The sequence below is a fragment of the Zosterops lateralis genome, assembly GCF_965231275.1.
Source record: "Zosterops lateralis genome assembly, chromosome: 1".
Taxonomy (NCBI): Eukaryota; Metazoa; Chordata; class Aves; order Passeriformes; family Zosteropidae; genus Zosterops; species Zosterops lateralis.
This window is the reverse complement of record NC_139762.1, coordinates 99,229,848-99,243,937: the sequence shown is the minus strand read 5'-3', so window position 1 is coordinate 99,243,937 and position 14,090 is coordinate 99,229,848. Positions and strand designations below refer to the sequence as shown.

Sequence of the window (14,090 nt, the reverse complement as noted above, 5' to 3'; positions counted from 1 at the left end):
ACTACAATTCTAGGCAGATCGGTTTTTCTAATGTTAATGCTTGAATTTTCTGTTTTGTTTTGTGAAGGGAAGATATGTAAGTAGGAAACAATATGTCAGAGAGAGGCCAAGAGTTATTAAAATTTTTTTTTGCTATATAATATTCAAGAAAGATGTACTACAATGAATTACAATGAAAAAGCAGTTAGAATTGCATGACATAAATAAAAAATGTATCCCTGTTATCACACTGCATAAAATTTATTATTTCTATTTATTGAGCCATTAAAGTAGTAGATTACTTTAGTTTGAAGGTTGAAAAATGCAAAATAATTAGAGAATGACCTTATCACTAGAAAAACTTGTTACAATGATTTTTTCCAGATCTGTGCTTAAAAAACTATAGCCAATTCAAGACTTAAATTGCATGTGTTTTTGTCCCACTGTGTTTCAATTCGAAAGAGCACTGTAGGAAATAAACAGTATTTTCACAACATGTGAAAAGAGTAAGAGAACTAGAAATTGTAGCAGTAAAGAGCGCTATAAATAGTCCAGGCTTTCAAGGAGGAGACAGGATCAGTAGTTTTGGTTAGAAGAAGGGTGAGTGAAAAATGTGACCTCAGAAGGGTCAAGAAAAACACAAATACTACTTCCACAGCATACACTTTTTTTCCCATCTAGTATGCAAGGAATGCATCAACTGTAATTTATTAGTTATATTAAATACTTAGCAAAATCTCCGATTCTGTAGCCATGATCTCTAACAAAATAAGCAAGCATGGATTTAGCCTGCCATTTGATTCTTGCTACAAAGTAGATCTGTTAGGCCAGATTTTTATACCATGCAATTTTCAACATGTTGTGCAAATTTGGAACTTTGCAGAAAAGGCAACTATTAGGCTGCTTTGTCATCGGAAAGCAAGCAATGATCTTTTGGAGACAGATGTCTAGAGAAAACATTAGCAGGAGAAGAGGTTTTTCTTAAGCAGAAGACAGTCTAATTGTAAATTGCTAAATCAAAAATATGTAAGTATTTGCAATTTTATTACTAGTAATCCAGTATTTGCACAAAGATGCCACCAATGATTTTTTCAGTGACTTGCAGTATGAAAGCAAAGTAAGTTTTAGGGAATTTCTGGAGGTACACTGGTAATGAATTCATCCCTGAGGCAGTGCCATATGGTCAAACAGAGCTCCAAGAAGAAAGGATTCAGCCAACTTTTTCAAATGTTAGCATGTTTTATCTTGCACACTGAAATACAGAAAATGATAAAAGATGGGATTAGAATGCCAGTAGAGGTTTTGTGGGTTTTTTTTAATGAATCTGAGCTTTTTTTGATCAATTTTTCTAAAAGGAATTGTCTATGAAATTTTGTTAAATACTACAACATAATCCAGGAATGTATTAAACTCAGTACATGTGGGGGTCATGTTAATATTTACTTATTTATCAATAATTGTATTTGCTATTTTTGTATTGTGCTGTTGCAAGTGTTGTAGGTATAAGGTTGCTACTCAACATGAGAGATTAGTTAGGTTTTAAAAGGAAAAGATGATATTGCTTTTTCCCTGAGAGATGATTTTCATGCACTTAGTGGAGTGGTCAGGTTCTGCTCAAATACTGGTATTCAAGGTGACCAAAACATTTTTCCATGGATGGAAAACATTTTTCATTCAGTCAATAATATGTCACGAGAATTTAGTAATCCTATAAAAAAACTACATTATTTCTTCACAAGCGCAAATGAGAACACCTAAAAGGAATACTTCTTTTTTCAAGAGTGATTGGCTTTCTAGTATAATTTTCCTTTTTTATTTTCTAATTAGTTTGTTTTCCTTGTGTTTCCTCTTTATGGAGCTTTTGGAGGACATTCTAACCATCAAAAACCTAGAGGAGATGGTTGTTAATTTGATTATCCACTATCAAAATTAGTATTTAATTATTTTCAATTTCAAAAAGCAAATACTGTGATGCTTCTAAATTTATAAATTTATTTCTATGAATAACTTTATTTCCATGATTATCTCCCATTTATTTAAGCTCTTGATTATTTTTTTTTTGCTTTTTCTCACTAATTTTGCTTTCGCAGTTCTACTAACAAAATAATTTCTCTTGATGTAGTTTGCAGTGAAAGCTATTATAATGAATACAATTGCCTTCAGAAAATAAACATATCCTTAACTTTTCATTGCACCTAGATAAATGCCAACATTTACCTGTATATTTGGATCATTGTACTTGTCAAAAAGTATCTGTAAATATGGTAAAAAACGGAAAAGTATTCAGTTTTATATGAACGCAAAACCAATAAAGCCTTCAAGACAGGTATAAATTCACTTTTTTTGGAAAGCTCTAGTCATTCAACATTCAGGAGGAGCCAATACCTTAGAAGGGAAATATCTAGAACTTTGTGTTCTCCTCTTTTAGATCCTCCTACAAGGCAGGAGAAGTTCCCTCTTCTCCTTCTAGCCTGGTTTATGACAAGCATTGCTGATGGCACACTGTGGCACACAGCCTTGTCAGGCAGCCTTGGATCTGTTCAGGTCCCATGGGATGACTTTCTTCTCTTACCATTCCCTGCCTGATGGGGAGTTTTTTTAATACTTAATTGCAAAACACGCATCATCTTAAGGACAGCAAAATGAAGTTTCATGTAAAGTGATAGTGTCTCAACTGGGATTTCTAGTCAGCTATTAACAAGCAGAAATTCAAAGTTTAGTTAGGGAGTTAATTTTTAAGAAAGCTCACAAACTTCGAAATAATTTGCATAGTGAAATAAATAAAATGCAACATGAGAAATTTCTTGATTTGAAACTTAATATTATATATGACTTATTTCTCATTTTAAAAAATCTCTGAAGAAATCCGAACTTCTAAATAGATATTTATACATTTGTGGTTTCTCTCCAGATAGGAGAAGAACTGTTAATGCATTTTACAGTAATTAAAATTAGCAAAAATACAGAAAGTGTAAAGACAGCAATAAATATTATGAAGAAAACTCTACAATTTCAGGTCAGTAAAATAATTTGTCCATCTATTGAAATCTCTATCTAAAGATTCAGAGACTGAGGAATGATTTCAGTTGTTTTAACTTTTCTTTCTTACTTGAGTCTCAGAAAAATCTTGAGCCCCAGGGCACTCAGTGGGACTGTCTGAGGGCAAGAGCAGCAGTTTGTCTGTTGTTTGTTCTGAGCAGGAGGGGCAAAAGTGCAATCCTTTGATAAAGCAGGTTGAAGAACTCCTTTCATTTTCTTGTTTCCTTTTGTTCAGAGGGCTTTGTGGCAGGCTGAAAAAGCATCCCTACAATCCTAGGATTGTAGGTGCAGTTAACCTGGCCACCTCTACAACATTTTGTTCTATGAAGTTCTGATTTATCTTTATGTCTGAAGCTCTGATGGTGGTGTTAAGCTGATAGTGGAGTTAAGCTTGAGTGGGAGGAGTAACTTTGAAGAAGGGAATAAAGCAATTTGAAATATGACCTCCCAGTGTAGTGAATGGATAGGGGGAGGAGGTTTAACTGGAATGTCAAAGACAGCTCAATTTTTGCAATTTTTATATCACTTAAACCTCAAAAGGCAGACAGGTGAAATTTCTGATTCATTTACTTTTTGTGATGGCCATTACACTGATAAAAATCACACTGTTTTTTTGATCAAAGCACTGTTCAAATGGATTTTTCAAAACAATTTATCTGGCTAGTCTCTAAATTCATTGGCAACTGTTGGTTCTCTTCTATCAGTTTGGACATTTTTGACATCTTATTTTTCCTGTATTTAATTTCTAGCTTTATGAATAATCTATTTTTTTTAATACTGTTTGTGTACTTTCATATTCTGTTTAGTGTGAAGTGATTACTGTTTGAAATAAATGCTTACATTCTTTGGCATGCAAAGAACAGAGATAATCAATACAACAGCTTTTTCTACTGCTTTTTCTTTTCCAAGACAAAGAAGGCTTATGTTTCAGTTTGGAAATTGAAAAAAAAAATCCATTTCTTCAGGCATTTGTAGGATTTTCCCCCTGACTATTAATTAGTCTATAGTGTGCTTTTATTGAATGCTTCATTTGTTTAGTGTGACAGAAAATCAACAAAGACTTGGATTTTGTTCTCAATCTAGTTTGTATCTACCTGCCTATTACTCCCACTAAATACATTTCCCCCAAACAATGTTTGGTTATCTGTTATGTATAATTGAAAAGCCTCTTATATTGTTCATTTGTCATTCTCAGCCATGCATGGATACTAAGACTTGGAGCAAAAAATTGAACGTTTGCATCAGTAAATTGATTTTTGTGTTCTTGTACTAATCTTCACTAATCTTGTACTAATCTGGCATTTAGGCTCAGATGAAAACAAAAATAGAAAGAAAAAGGGAGGGATTCTTTCTTTTCCCCCCATTTAAAAAATCTTATATATTTTGTCAAGGCATTCACCTTCCTATCTTGTAGTCCCCTAATTAACAGGCACTCTTCTTTGTTGTGATTTGGTGGTATTGTATTTTGTTTCCCCATGGGCTTGTGTCCATTTAAATACAAGATTGTCAAGGTTGAATGAATATTGTTGTTTATGGTTTCTCATCAGCCCTTGGGACTACATTCTAAATGTAATTAAAAAAAAAAAATACACCAAGAAAGCAAACACTAGAAATGTGAGGATTCTTGACTTTTAATCTGGCTGTTACATAGAATGAGTTTTCAGCACTAAGCCACTTATAGGTGACAAATGGAAAAATTTCCTGGATCATTACATGTGTTTTACTAGATTTAAACTACAGTGAAGTGAAGTGAAGATCCTACGAAATGAAAGATCACTGCAATTGGCGAGGAGGTCTCCAGGAATGCTTTTTGAACAAAACCATGGCAGCCTGCACAATTCCTGCTAAATTGCCTGTTGTGGTCCAAGGCAGCCTGCAAGCAGAGCCAGAAAGAAAACTGCTCTTACAGACCTGCCCTGAAACATGCTCCAAGCAAACTCCATATATGCTGAATCCTCACAGTGTTTCCAGAAACAATGACTCTCAAGTTGCGATTTCTTTCTTCCTCCTTAATCTTCCTGAGCTTTCTGTGAATCAGGAAGCCAAATTCTGAAGGCACTTTGCTTCACAGAACAATCTCTCTTACTGATTCTCTAACAGACGAGACATAAAGATTTCCTGCACCCACAGCTGGGACAGTTTCTGATCATAATGAATCTGACTTTTTAATTTCTGGTACATTTTGATGGGCTTACCACTGATATGTAATAGAAGAAGAGGAGATAAAGTTTCTTTCTGTGTTTGTGGCCAGTAAGTTGAGTAAATGGGCTAGGAGAGGCCAGGCTGTTTTTAGCTTCCATCTCTTTTCTACCAATGGGCAGTGCAACCAAATCACCCTAAAGAAGCACAAGCAGCTGAGATTTTCTCCACAGTTCATTCATCATGTTACAGTTTGTATGCAATGTGAACACAGAATGTGCTTGTGAAATGGGTTTGCCATGGCCAGGGAAGTATTGGCACAGGTCAACTGTGATCTCAAAGTTGTTGAATCAAACACTTAAAAAAAAAATCCAGTTAAAAGAATATTTTTCCCATCAAGTTTATTATGTGAAATAGCTAAAACTGAAACAATTCTAAACACATTCGAGAAGCAGAAGAAAACATCTCTAAAAATCACATTGAATTAACACAGAATTCCTGTACTTTGCCAGTCATGTTTGATCTTTGATGTTTTGTAATAAAAAGAGCTATCTCCTTTATCTTTTTATTTAGAAAATGCTTTTCTTCAGCTAATTGTATGTGCTTTAAATTTCATCTTATCCCAGGGCTGCTAAAGAGCTATATTGGCTCTCAGCAGAGCTGGAAATAGTTTGTTCTTTATTCAGAAAGAAGGTGCATAATTACATTAAGCCTGAACAATGGTATACTTCAGAAATTGAAATGATGAACAACAAGAAGAACAACAAAAAATATGTACAGTTTGACACATTTAGTGTACTGATTATGAAAATTATTTCTATTTAGAGTAATTAAGGATTATTCTTCCATACTAATTTGCTTATGGAGTATAAGGCTAAAGAGAGAAATGTCAAAATGTGACAATAAGGAACAGTGCATAATTAATAAAAATGTTATTTAAACCCAAACTTTGAAATAATTTTAATTATAATTTCACATTTTAGGATAATGCTATGGCAAAAGAGAGAATGAGTGTATTTTGCCATCCATGACAGATTCATGTTTCTGCAAATGCTTATGCAAATCTATAAATACACCTGAGTGTAATTTTGGTACCAGAGTCTTGCTAAAAATTGGAGCTGAAGGAGCTATTTTATTTTTCCACTAAGAGGAGTCTGCACCAGGTGAGGAAGTACAAGATGTTAATAAGAAAGATTTTGAAAAAAGTAATGAAATAGCTGGTCATTATGCTAAGAAAATGAAGAGTGTCTTAAAAAAAAAATCCTGTAGATTATGCCATTTCCTTTTCTATTTATAAACTTGTTCACTTTGTCAAAGCAGCATTGCAAAGGGCATGATTTGGCATGCAAAATATTGAACAAAAGCAGAAGTTTTTATAAACTCTGCTTTATGTGCTTTATAATAAAAAGTGTTGCATGTAAAGTTCAAGGCATCACTGCTACTAAGCTGAAAAACAGGGAGATAAATATTGTCATAAATGGAGAATATCCACTAGGAACCATAAGGTTGTCGCCTAAAATTGTGTTCAGAACACTAGCAATGGTGCAAAGATTGCTCAAGAAGTCTGGAAACTCACAGATGACAAATACAACTGTTTAACAATTTGGCACACAGCATTGCAAATAGGCATCATTTCCCAAACGGCCATACTTGTCAAGTATTTGCCAAAATATGCAATATATAGAGATACGTACAAAATATTCTTTAACTCCAGTCTAATTACAAAGAGTTGAACAATTATCAGAATGAAACACTAGATTCTTGCTCATTTATCCAGGCTACAGGAGAGAGAGATCAGGGGTGATCTGAATACATCTTACAGGCACACAAGTAGCAGTTACAAAGTAAAGGGTTTTAAACATAAAACCAAAGGACAGAGGCCCAAAGCTGAAGATGAATGTATTCAGATTCTCATTTACTTTTTTTATAGTTAACAAGAGGTACAATGTGTGAAGGGTAAAGTCTTAAATAAAATTTAAATCTATGGGTGTCAGAATGCATGACCCTTGCAACATGGCTTAATTACTAGCTATTATTCTAATCAGTGATATTAACCACAATCATATTCTCAGAGGTCTTTAGCCACTGATTTTAATGGAAATGAGAACCTGAGTGCATCCCACTTGACACAATGTCCATTGTCAGAGTGCTCTCTGGGCGTTTTGCAATGGACATTTCTTCAGCAGCAAATCCTTTATGTGACACAGAGCATGAGCAAGGTCTTGCTCTGCAGTGGAAAAGTCTAGGACCCACCTACTTTTACACACTTCACTTTAGTTATTAAGACTAATTATTTCTCTGCTTATTCCCTAGATCTCTGCTCTAGGTAAAGGTTGCCAAATAATATGAACAGTCACTTAAAAATATTCCAGACATTTCCAGCCCAGTGGAGTTTAAATAGTCTTTACAGATCTCTAAAAGTAGATTTCTGAGAAGCTTCCCCTCCACCCCCTCCCCATATTGTAATAAAGTATCCTTTTACAAAAAGTAGAATTTCCTAATACACTGATTTGAGATATGTAACTATTTTAGACTTTTGACACTGTAGCTTTGAGGAACTTGTACATCAATTTTGCACTGTATGTCTTATTTTGACTTTACAATCTCTAAACTGTCTCTTGAGCAGTGATTTGTGAACAGACACAAGGATGGGTTGAATCTGAAAGGGGAGTGCAATGACTTCATTCTGTCATGAATTGAGATGCCTGTACGGAGCATTTGATGTGTGAAAGGCAATTTTCAAGTTTTCTGGTAGTTAAACATTTCTACTAGAAGTGAACTACCTCCAACCCTTCCTGGGATTGATTATTAATTACTCTATGGGATAAAGTCACAGTATTATTAATGGGAAACTGTGCAGATTAACTCTGGAAGATTCAGGAGGAAAAGAGGATTGAGCTTCACATATTAGTTTTTACACAGACATGGAGAGCTGGGGCATTTTTCTGTGCTGTAGCAAGGAGAAGAACTAAATTACTATGTGGGGAAATGTTTGCTGATAACACCAGTTTTCTTCCCCTTCCACTAATTCCTGCTTCTTTGCCAACCAGATTTTTATTACAGATGTCAGTTTCCCTGCTAGATTATGTCTTTGAATTGCTGCATTTGTGTAATCAAATCCTTGTGTTTAAACAGATTTATGTGCTCATTTAAGAGACAACCTCTTTGATTACTTTCTGTTGCAGGGAGAGGTATACAAAAAATACAATTATGTGACCTCCTGTATCAGGCTGTATGAGATATGATTGCAGGCAGAAAAAGACACACCCTCTCTCTGCATTTATGTCCACTTCTTGATTAGAAGCAAAAGGGATAGATTTAGCTGGATGCAAAATCTAAACGAATGGCTTCACTTTGGAGTTGATTAGCACATGATTGAATAGAAGTACAGTCAGAACTGGGCTGTGTCTCTCTGTAAGAGCCTGCTCAGACATATTCACCATGATCCTTGCATCAAGATTCTTTCCTCCCCAAAAGGCTAAAGCCTTGGTTGTAGGATACCCAAACTTGATTAAAAAAAACCCCAACAACACATCCATGACAACTCAAACTCTAAGTATTGGGGAATAGCTGGCTGTTTTCTATACTTTTTATATATGCAATAATACATAAGGCAGGACTCCACTGGACTCAAAGGATGCAGCTGTGGAGCACAAATAAAATCCAAATGGAATGTGCAAACAGAAAACAGTTGCTTTCTCTGTGTGTGTTTCTAATTCTTGTTGAAACCTGGTCAATGAGTTGCTTTTAATCAAAATCATAGGCTATTACTTAATATATAGAACATTTTTTTTGGAAGTATAATTATGGCAAGTCAGATCAGAATAGTGGAGATGCACAAGGAGAATAATGAAAAAATACCCCTTTTTGCTAACTTCTCTTGGATTTGGTAATCAAGGTGTGATATTTCATAAGTGTTATTGTAAACCTATATATAAATAGCTCAAAAAATAAGAAAAACTTCTTTGAGGTAGTGTCACAATTGTGAAATAGGAAAGAGGACAAACCTCTAGCTAATCAATATAATTAGATAATTTCAGAATTTTTGGTTTGTGTAAATTATCTATCATTTGCTCTAACACTGCATTAATTCTCTATTCTATTACAAGCAGGTGACAGACACAAACCTATTAGTAAACAGTTTAGTCTTAGACCTTTCACAGACATCTTTTGTTGACTCTGCTGTATTAGTAGAATAGTTACTATTGAGTTGCATTGATAGTTGGCTTGTCTAGCTCTAGTAAAATTACAAAAAACTCTCAGAAAAATAGGGCTAACTCCTCTGTTCCCTTGTCCCAAGGCAGAAAGACCTACAGCTATTCTAAGTTACACAGGTTACTTTTTTAACCTCTTATCAAACCCCTTTATTTCTGTGTATGTCACAACCTCCTGAAGTGTTTCCTCATATGTGAATTAAATTTCCTTTGTTGCAAAGTCAGTCATATAGAAATAGCATGATTTGAAAACGGAAATTGTGTTTGGACAGACTTGTTTTAACAGAACAATTACTTTTTCATACTTACTGCCTGCTTTTTGCTTTCGTAAGAGAAAAATGGAAAAGAAAGTAAAGGAAAACAATGAACTGTGAATGATTTTGATATTGAGGGACTCAAAGGGTCCCATGAGAGTTTCAGGTCAGCCTTTTCCTGATCCCATTTTTTGTATGGGACAGGATCTTCTGACATATAATAATGTTGTAATTATGGGTAACTAATTGAAAACCACACACTGTTTCTAGCCATTTTGCCTCTGCAAACCCATTCATTTAATTGTCCAGGGATATTAGAAGCAGTCTAGAAACACAGGACCAAAAAAGACTACAACTTAAACACATATCAAGTTCACTTCCCTGCAACAGAAGGAAATCAAGGACAGTACATCAGGAAGTTACATATCAATGAATTTTTTTTTTTGTCTCAGATAATAAAACATTTGACATTTCTCTGACAGAAGGGATTTGACATGACCACTGAAAAATCTGCCATGGAAGAGAGCAAGAGAGCTCAAGGGATGGTCAGTATGATCACACTAGCATACACCCAGAAAAATAACAGTCCCAGAAAGCAGTTTATGCTCAGAGATGCCAAAAAACTGGTGGTAAAACAAACCATCCAACCCAGCAGACATCCTCCATCCATCTGGAGAAGTCAGATGACACATGTGACATTTGATGTTATCTGTGTGTGTGTGGGCAAACTGGGGTGATGGATGCACTTGACCCCCTTAACCAAACTAGCAATAATTTGATAGATGCTCCAAAGGAGGTAAAAGACTGGGACACAGGCCAAGAATTCTGTAAGAAAGTCCACAAAGGGGCAGAATGGCTCCATGAGCATTGATGCATATGAGCTTGGAACATCAACTTTGAGATTAACACATGAATAGTGCATGGTTTTACCAAGAATCATTAATGAAAGAACAGAGAAAACTGTGGACACAAGGTGCATCATGCACCCCCTTTTCTTGGTATGCAATTTGACTGTGAGCCAACTGCTGTATCCCATGAATGTGACAGCCCAGGTGAGCCTTCTTTGAGCTGCCCCTGCTAGGCAATGTGGCTGCATGGCTGTGATCTCCCTGTTGGCTGTGAAACCTCTCAAGGCTGCTCCTTGAAGCAGAGGAGCTTTCTGCTGACAATAGATCTTTGGATGAGTCCCGTTTGAATGCTTTGTAAATTGCAGCTGGACTGGATGCCAGTGACTCTCTCCTTGAGATGGGATACCTCTCAAGGCCTGAGATTCCTTACTTGAGACAGAGAGACTCTTCTTCACCCAAAGAGACCCCTTATTCACAACAGATCCTCTGTAAATTGTTGACACCTTGCTAAATTTATACTAATGAAATCCATGCAGTTAATTCCTTTAGTTATGAACCATTATCCAGCTCTGAGACTAAGATTGGATCTAGCCACATCTAAATTTCCAAAAGAGTTCAGAAAGCAGGGGGTTCACCTCTGTTACTCAATGAGAGGGTCTCCTGTTCCCTTTTATGTCTTGGACCTCTGTGAATATCATCCTAAACTGATTTTAACTTGATTTTCCTATGTATATTTGATCCATGTGGTAAGTAAAAAGGACTTGTAAGAAGCCCTTGTAAGGTTTTCATCCATGTTGTAGGAAGCAGAATAGATTATGACACAGAGCAAAGAATAAGAAAAAGAAGGCATTAAGCCTCAAAGGATAGTTTTCAGCAAAAGGGAAAGAGAGTATTCCTCAGGATTTGCAAGGAGCTCGTGGATGCTGCTTGGTGATGCTATCTGGAGACAAACCATGCATGAAGAGGTGTAAATAGATAAATGAGGCAAAGACGACCTGTGGCTTGTGTGACTGGAAGAAGACTTAAAGAGGGGAAATGCAGATGATGTCAAACATCTTGAGGGAAGAAGGGCTGTACCTGATATACAAGGGTGTAAATGTATACAAGGGTGAAATATGTCTGTGGTAGGGTTTTCCTCTTTTCATGGTAAGACTAGGAGCAATAGGAGTCCTTCATGAAAAGGGCTACAAGCTCATAGGACTCTGCTCTGTGAAGTCTCCCAGATCACCTTTCTATGGATGATTTTCCAGTTTGCGTGTGGGACACTCCTTGGGGTGCCAGAAAACCTGTCATGGTTCCTCGTTATGTTCTGGTCTGAGATGCACCACGATGCATTGAGAAGGCTGACCTGGAACAGAGACTAGACAGAGCTAGACAATAAAGTAGGTATTTATTAAAAGGCCTTAAAGGATATACACCTTGGGCAGTACAAGAGCCTGGCTAGGGCTACACCCAAAGTGGACCCAAAATGGTCACAGAATGGCTAACAGGTCACAAGGTCTTACACTTTTATAAGTTTTGGTCCATTTGCATATTGAGATTTAATTGTCCAATTACAGCTTCAGATTATGAGGTTTCATCCTCCTTGTTTTCTCCCTTCAGTCCAGCGTTGTTTATACTTTTGGGCCTGAAAACTTGTATCAGTTGTCCTTCGTCTCTAGATTTGTTTTGTTTACCTACTCTGTGAAGAGAGCTTACCGGCACTTAATATGAAGCTCAGAACTACACACTCAGGCAGCACAGAATCTGGAAAACATGAAAGCTGAAACTTTAAGCATCAACAGATGTTGCACCGTATAGTTGTCTCTTATGTGGTGGTATATTGGGTATAAGTGCCAAAGTTTTAGTCTCAGAAGACAGGTTGACCAGAGTCAGTTCCAGATGGCTCTAAAACAGGTCATGGCTGGCCAAGGTTGACTCCATCAGTAATGCTGGTGACATCGCTGTGAAAACATATTTGAAAAAGGGCAAAGAATGCTGTGCAGCAGCTGTGAGAGAGAAGAGTGAGGAAAATGTGTGATAAATAGGTTTCTTCCCTTGTGAAGTGGAACTGATTCACATTGCTCAAATCACTTCTCAGGAGCTCTGAGGATTCCAGGATTAAGCAATATGTGATCACTGATTCTGAGAATATTGGTGCTGCCTGAACCATGATATTGTAAAAAGGATCTTCGAAGGAGCGACTGATGGTTTATAATTTTTCTGTCTCTTGATGTTGCAAATGATTAAGTTGATCCTATTAATTTCAGTTTGTGAATGGATTTGTATCTGTCATGAGTTTATAGGAGCGTAAAGAGAAAATAAAGGTTGTTTCATCTTCTGCCTGCTAAGCAGTATGATGATACTTGTTCAAATGACGATGATTGCTAAATATATCAGAGTAAATTATATCCTATCCTGTATGAGCAGTACTGCACTAAATTTTTTTTGTTGTCTTTTTTTCCTTTTTTTTTTTCCCTGAAAAACATAATTATACAGTGAAAAATCATTATTTCCTTGTTTACAAAGGTTCATGTGGCTTTGGCACCAGAAAGTATCCATTATCCATTTCAAAACTATGTTTTGAGGCAAACTAAGTAATGGCTCAAAGCTTATAGGAGAGCATCAAACCTCATGAAGCACTTGAAAATCATAATTTATGTAATAAGGTTAAAAAATAAGAAAGTATTCTAACTAACAACATAATCATAGAGATGAGATGCTTGCCTGCAATTTTCATTGGTAACACCAGAATGAATTATCTCTGATTATGACTCAAGTAAGTAGAAGAAGAGAGGTTTTAATGTTAAACTGCAATGGGTAAAAACTAGGTTAAACATTAGAATCAGGGTTTATGAAGTCCTGAAGAATGCAGTGGTCTATTGGTGACACTTCTGTCTGCCTTTCTTTCTGCAAGGTTCTGCCCTTTTTTTATTTTTTTTTTTAAACTTCAGGAAAATTCCTGAACTGTTTCCTGCAGGTTATGCAAATCAAATCAACTAAGACTTGATCACCAGGTCAGAACCGTAATTCAAAATCAGAAATAATAAGAATAGCAACAGCTTGGAGCACAATTATCAGTTTCTGTGGGATTTGACACAGTACTATTCCTTGGACAGGAACCTGTGTGCTGAAGCAAAGGAACAGAGTCCTGATCTTTGCTTGAAAGAGCAAATATATATCTAGAAAAGAAATAAAAATATATGAATAAATATAAACAGAAAGAAAAAAATATTAGGTAAATTAAAAAAAATAAGAAGAGAGACCAGCAGCCCAATTATTCTTTTCTAGAAATATAATGACTTTGTCTGGCAGGCAGCAGTAGAGGTCACCTGAACTATCCCCTTGCTCAAAGCAGGGTGAATGTAAACCTGGTTCCATATTGCAACCTGCAGTGCTCAAGGCTGTATCCAGCAGAGTTTTGAATAGATCTGAGCATGAAAACTTTACAGCCTCTCTAGCTGACCTGCAGCATTGTTTGGCTGCTCCAATCAAGACATATTTATAATGTATGGGATCAAAAGTTCATGCAAGGGATACAGTGCTGCTTAACTGTCTTGAGAACTAGTCTCAGTGTTTCAATCCTGTCCATGAAATGATGAAATACAATATGGTAAGTAAATAATTGTGTTCTAGTG

At 36.0% G+C, this 14,090-nt stretch overlaps 1 long non-coding RNA gene across 1 annotated transcript in view; it reads right to left on the bottom strand.

Moving 5' to 3' along the window:
• Positions 1 to 1,145: 1,145 nt before the first annotated feature.
• Positions 1,146 to 14,090, bottom strand: part of LOC310910603 — a 27,702-nt gene continuing 14,757 nt past the window's right edge. Inside the window, exon 3 of the long non-coding RNA XR_014590383.1 lies at positions 1,146 to 1,231. This is a non-coding gene — a long non-coding RNA (uncharacterized lncRNA). The remainder of the gene's footprint in view (positions 1,232 to 14,090) is intronic.